This window comes from Bufo gargarizans, chromosome 8 (assembly GCF_014858855.1).
Source record: "Bufo gargarizans isolate SCDJY-AF-19 chromosome 8, ASM1485885v1, whole genome shotgun sequence".
Taxonomy (NCBI): domain Eukaryota; kingdom Metazoa; phylum Chordata; class Amphibia; order Anura; family Bufonidae; genus Bufo; species Bufo gargarizans.
The window spans coordinates 184,535,037-184,541,531 of NC_058087.1; positions in this window are offsets into that span (position 1 = coordinate 184,535,037).

The window sequence follows — 6,495 nt, forward strand, 5'->3', positions numbered from 1 at the left end:
GTGGCTGTCTCGTTTTAGGATGCTACGGCTGTCACTTTTTAGGATGCTACGGCTGTCACTTTTTAGGATGCTGTGGCTGTCACTTTTTAGGATGCTGTGGCTGTCACTTTTTAGGATGCTGTGGCTGTCACTTTTTAGGATGCTGTGGCTGTCACTTTTTAGGATGCTGTGGCTGTCACTTTTTAGGATACTATGGCTGTCACTTTTTAGGATACTATGGCTGTCACTTTTTAGGATGCTGTGGCTGTCACGTTTTAGGATGCTATGGCTGTCACTTTTTGGGATGCTATGGCTGTCACTTCTTGGGATGCTGTGGCTGTCACTTTTTAGAATGCTATGGCTGTCACTTTTTGGGATGCTATGGCTGTCACTTTTTAGGATGCTGTGGCTGTCACTTTTTAGGATGCTATGGCTGTCACTTTTTGGGATGCTATGGCTGTCACTTCTTAGGATGCTGTGGCTGTCACGTTTTAGGATGCTATGGCTGTCACTTCTTAGGATGCTGTGGCTGTCACTTCTTAGGATGCTGTGGCTGTCACTTTTTAGGATGCTATGGCTGTCACTTTTTGGGATGCTATGGCTGTCACTTCTTAGGATGCTGTGGCTGTCACTTCTTAGGATGCTGTGGCTGTCACTTTTTAGGATGCTATGGCTGTCACTTTTTGGGATGCTATGGCTGTCACTTTTTGGGATGCTATGGCTGTCACTTCTTAGGATGCTGTGGCTGTCACTTTTTGGGATGCTATGGCTGTCACTTTTTGGGATGCTATGGCTGTCACTTCTTAGGATGCTATGGCTGTCACTTCTTAGGATGCTATGGCTGTCACTTCTTAGGATGCTGTGGCTGTCACTTTTGCCATTGTCATTTCTCCTTTTTTTATTTTCTATTATTATTATATTTTTTTTTGGGGGTCATCAGATTAACACGGTCTGAAAGGTCTGACCCCTGCAGTGACATCAGTCAGCAAAGTGCAGATTGTGTGCGCTACACCTGGTAGATGTAGTGACAGGTGGGATGGGGGTGTCACTCTCACTTCAGCCTGCAGGGGGCACCAGACGAGGAGGGGGGGGGGGGGGGCACTGTGATCCCATAACAGATCTGTTCCAAACATTATGTAACTCCAGCAAAAAATGGAGGCTGGATCCGTAGCCTGAACCAGGAGAACACGGCCCGCCACAATAGGTGGAGGACATTATATAATGTAAGGAGACCCCTTTAAATAATGCATTGAAGTTCCCGGATCAGGAACTAGGGCCTGCAAACCCACCCACCCCACCCCCGGTTTGGAGGATTAGAAGGGACCCCAGCTTTTGCCCACCACACATTAAGGGTTCGGCTGCAAGGCGATCTTGGTGGCGCGACAAAGATCGTAGAGTAGGGGTGCCACCATACAAAGGGGTTGCAGCACAACTTGCACAATTACCACGACCCCAGAATGGCAAAAAAAAAACCAGCAGTGTTGGATTTTTTGTGATTCTGGAGTTGCAGTCGTGGCACACGGGCGAGTCTTATTGCGACCCCATTTTATGCTAGCGGTTAGGGATGAGCCAACTTGTGTTGTCAGATTCTGGGTACAAGGTTCGGGTTATCTAAGGATTTCATTATGGATTCGGCTACCACCGACCATAACTTATGGTCCATGGAAGCGGAATCCATAACGGAATTCTTAGATAACGCGAACCTTGTATGCTCCTCTCTACTAGCGATCCTTGGGCGTGACAGCTGAGATAAGACCAAGACGCGGTGTAGCTGAACCCTTATAGGTATATTACATTGATGCGTCATGATTGTGGGATCGGAGAACCCCTTTAGTAAAGGAAAAGGCTCATCCTGCTTCTGTAATCTGCTGCCATCTAGTGGACACATGTAGACATTACACTGCTGTGCAAATACTAGTCTATAATTAAATGAATGCACTTATATAGCGCTGACATATTCCGCAGCGCTTTACAGACATTAGCATCACACTGTCCCCAATGGTCCCTATCAGAATGTATTTGGAGTGTGGGAGCAAACCAGAGAAAACCCACGCAAACACTGGGAGAACATACAAACTCCACGCAGATGTTGTTCCTGGTGATGGTCAGTGATGGTCAGTTCGCAGTGTTCGCCAGCGAACACATGCGGGCTGCCATCTTTAGTAAGGTAGACTCACCCGTCTGTTGATGCACAGGTAAGCCCTTGCCTGTGCCTGGGCCGATCTGAAATCAAATGCAGTCACCGGGAGCAGGCAGTTCCGAGAACAGCCCGATGAGGGCCCCCGGCGGCTGTTCTCAAAACTGCCTGCTCCCGGTGACTGCATTTGATTTCAGACTGGCTCCCAGCACAGGCACAGGTAAGGGCTTACCTGTGCATCGCCAGGCGGGCGAGTCTACCTTATTAAAGATGGCAGCCTGCACGGTAACGGAGGCAGCTGTGTGTAAAGGTGCCAGGGAGGGCGGTAACGGAGGCGGCTGTGTGTGGCGGTGCCAAGGAGGGCGGTAACGGAGGCAACTGTGTGTGGAGGTGCCAGGGAGGGTGGAAATGGAGGCAGCTGTGTGTGGAGGTGCCAGGGAGGGCGGTAACGGAGGCGGCTGTCAGTTGCGGTGCCAGGGAGGGCGGAAACGGAGGCGGCTGTGTGTGGAGGTGCCAGGGAGGGCTGTAACGGAGGCGGCTGTGTGTGGAGGTGCCAGGGAGGGCGGTAACGGAGGCGGCTGTGTGTGGAGGTGCCAGGGAGGGTGGAAACGGAGGCGGCTGTGTGTTGCGGTGCCAGGGAGGGTGGAAACGGAGGAGGCTGTGTGTGGAGGTGCCAGGGAGGGCGGTAACGGAGGCGGCTGTGTGTGGAGGTGCCAGGGAGGGCTGTAACGGAGGCGGCTGTGTGTGACGGTGCCAGGGAGGGTGGAAACAGAGGCGGCTGTGTGTGGAGGTGCCAGGGAGGGCGGTAACGGAGGCGGCTGTGTGTGGAGGTGCCAGGGAGGGCGGTAACGGAGGCGGCTGTGTGTGGAGGTGCCAGGGAGGGCTGTAACGGAGGCGGCTGTGTGTTGCGGTGCCAGGGAGGGTGGAAACGGAGGAGGCTGTGTGTGGAGGTGCCAGGGAGGGCGGTAACGGAGGCGGCTGTGTGTGGAGGTGCCAGGGAGGGCTGTAACGGAGGCGGCTGTGTGTGACGGTGCCAGGGAGGGTGGAAACAGAGGCGGCTGTGTGTGGAGGTGCCAGGGAGGGCGGTAACGGAGGCGGCTGTGTGTGGCGGTGCCAGGGAGGGCGGTAAAGGAGGCGGCTGTGTGTGGCGGTGCCAGGGAGGGCGGGAATGGAGGCGGCTGTGTGTGGAGGTGCCAGGGAGGGCGGGAACGGAGGTGGCTGTGTGTGGCGATGCCAGGGAGGGCGGGAACGGAGGCGGCTGTGTGTGGCGGTGCCAGGGAGGGCGGGAACGGAGGCGGCTGTGTGTGGAGGTGCCAGGGAGGGCGGTAACGGAGGCGGCTGTGTGTGGAGGTGCCAGGGAGGGTGGTAACGGAGGCGGCTGTGTGTGGAGGTGCCAGGGAGGGCGGTAACGGAGGCGGCTGTGTGTGGAGGTGCCAAGGAGGGCTGTAACGGAGGCAGCTGTGTGTGGCGGTGCCAGAGAGGGTGTAAACGGAGGTGGCTGTGTGTGGCAGTGCCAGGGAGGGCGGTAACGGAGGCGGCTGTGTGTGGCGGTGCCAGGGAGGGCGGTAACGGAGGCGGCTGTGTGTGGCGGTGCCAGGGAGGGCGGGAACAGAGGCGGCTGTGTGTGGCGGTGCCAGGGAGGGCGGGAACGGAGGCGGCTGTGTGTGGCGGTGACAGCGAGGGCGGGAATGGAGGAGGCTGTGTGTGGAGGTGCCAAGGAGGGCGGGAACGGAGGTGGCTGTGTGTGGAGGTGCCAGGGAGGGCGGTAACGGAGGCGGCTGTGTGTGGCGGTGCCAGGGAGGGCGGTAACGGAGGCGGCTGTGTGTGGCGGTGCCAGGGAGGGCGGGAACGGAGGCGGCTGTGTGTGGCGGTGCCAGGGAGGGCGGGAACGGAGGCGGCTGTGTGTGGCGGTGACAGCGAGGGCGGGAACGGAGGCGGCTGTGTGTGGCGGTGCCAGGGAGGGCGGTAACGGAGGCGGCTGTGTGTGGCGGTGCCAGGGAGGGCGGGAACAGAGGCGGCTGTGTGTGGCGGTGCCAGGGAGGGCTGGAACAGAGGCGGCTGTGTGTGGCGGTGCCAGGGAGGGCGGTAACGGAGGCGGCTGTGTGTGGCGGTGTCCTCTATGTATTGTGTTATCTGTATCTTTATGTACAATGTCCATTGCTTTGTCATCTCTTTGTCATCACACAGGCAGCTGTGTGTGGCGGTGCCAGAGAGGGTGTAAACGGAGGTGGCTGTGTGTGGAGGTGCCAGGGAGGGCGGTAACGGAGGCGGCTGTGTGTGGCGGTGCCAGGGAGGGCGGTAACGGAGGCGGCTGTGTGTGGCGGTGCCAGGGAGGGTGGGAACAGAGGCGGCTGTGTGTGGCGGTGCCAGGGAGGGCGGGAACGGAGGCGGCTGTGTGTGGCGGTGACAGCGAGGGCGGGAATGGAGGAGGCTGTGTGTGGAGGTGCCAAGGAGGGCGGGAACGGAGGTGGCTGTGTGTGGAGGTGCCAGGGAGGGCGGTAACGGAGGCGGCTGTGTGTGGCGGTGCCAGGGAGGGCGGGAACGGAGGCGGCTGTGTGTGGCGGTGCCAGGGAGGGCGGGAACGGAGGCGGCTGTGTGTGGCTGTGACAGCGAGGGCGGGAACGGAGGCGGCTGTGTGTGGCGGTGCCAGGGAGGGCGGTAACGGAGGCGGCTGTGTGTGGCGGTGCCAGGGAGGGCGGGAACGGAGGCGGCTGTGTGTGGCGGTGCCAGGGAGGGCGGGAACGGAGGCGGCTGTGTGTGGCTGTGACAGCGAGGGCGGTAACTGAGGCGGCTGTGTGTGGCGGTGCCAGGGAGGGCGGGAACGGAGGCGGCTGTGTGTGGCGGTGCCAGGGAGGGCGGTAACGGAGGCGGCTGTGTGTGGCGGTGCCAGGGAGGGCGGTAACGGAGGCGGCTGTGTGTGGCGGTGCCAGGGAGGGCGGGAACGGAGGCGGCTGTGTGTGGCGGTGCCAGGGAGGGCGGGAACGGAGGCGGCTGTGTGTGGCTGTGACAGCGAGGGCGGGAACGGAGGCGGCTGTGTGTGGCGGTGCCAGGGAGGGCGGTAACGGAGGCGGCTGTGTGTGGCGGTGCCAGGGAGGGCGGGAACGGAGGCGGCTGTGTGTGGCGGTGCCAGGGAGGGCGGGAACAGAGGCGGCTGTGTGTGGCGGTGCCAGGGAGGGCGGTAACGGAGGCGGCTGTGTGTGGCGGTGTCCTCTATGTATTGTGTTATCTGTATCTTTATGTACAATGTCCATTGCTTTGTCATCTCTATGTTATCAGTAAACTATTTTTATACACCTACTGTGCCCTTCTCCCATGCCATGTAGATTGTAGGCCCTCACGGGCAGGGCCCTCTCCTCCTGTACCAGTCTGTAACTCGTCCTGTTCATGCTTAGTGCAATTGTCTGTATTATGTATGTGCACCGCTTATCATATGTACAGCGCTATGGAGTGAATGGCGCTTTAATAATAAATAATAATAATAAATAATAATATAAGTACGGTATCTGCGAGGGTTGTATGTTACTCCCGGGGTATATAGGAAACAAGGGCAACAGTCTAGGAATAGAATAGAAGGGACGGAATACGGAGATAGACATAAATCCTTAATTTCCGATAAGCAAACGTCCCTTCATCAACCAGCCCTTATTAATGTTGATGAAGTCAAGTACCCCCCTACTCCAAAGTACCCCCAACGCTTTGATCATACACAGTTAAAAGGTCTCTGGCCCAGCTGCACACCAGGTCTCTGCACGTGTGTGCACGCACTGGAGCAGTATTTCCTAGGGTTATGCTTCTGGATGTGCTGGGTCATTGGAATGTACCCACATAATACTTCAGTAGGGTTCGGTCCCCTGATAGAAGCGGAGAGGGAGAACTGTGGGAGCTGAGCAAGGGAGAGATGGGAAGAATCAGAGAGAGAGAGAGTGTGCTGGATTACTCCAGAGATTGAGAGACAGCTGACGAGAGAGTAGTGCCGTCTGCCAGGGACGCCCTAGACAGAACAAAGCCTCATGCAAGCAAAAGTGCTCCAAGGTAGTGTCAGTCCTGTAGAGAAAGGAAATAGTGAAACCGTCAAGCGCTGTGCCTTAAAAAGTGCAACTGTCAAGCTTGAACCTCTTCGTGCACAGTTCCTGTGGGCCATATGTGTTGCTGCTCCATTCCTCTGCTGGGTTCTCACCAACACACCACAAGTTCTCCACAGTTCTCCCTCTCCGCTTCTATCAGGGGACCGAACCCTACTGAAGTATTATGTGGGTACATTCCAATGACCCAGCATATCCAGAAGCATAACCCTAGGAAATACTGCTCCAGTGCGTGCACACATGTGCAGAGACCTGCTGTGCAGCTGGGCCAGAGACCTTTTAACTGTGTATGATCAA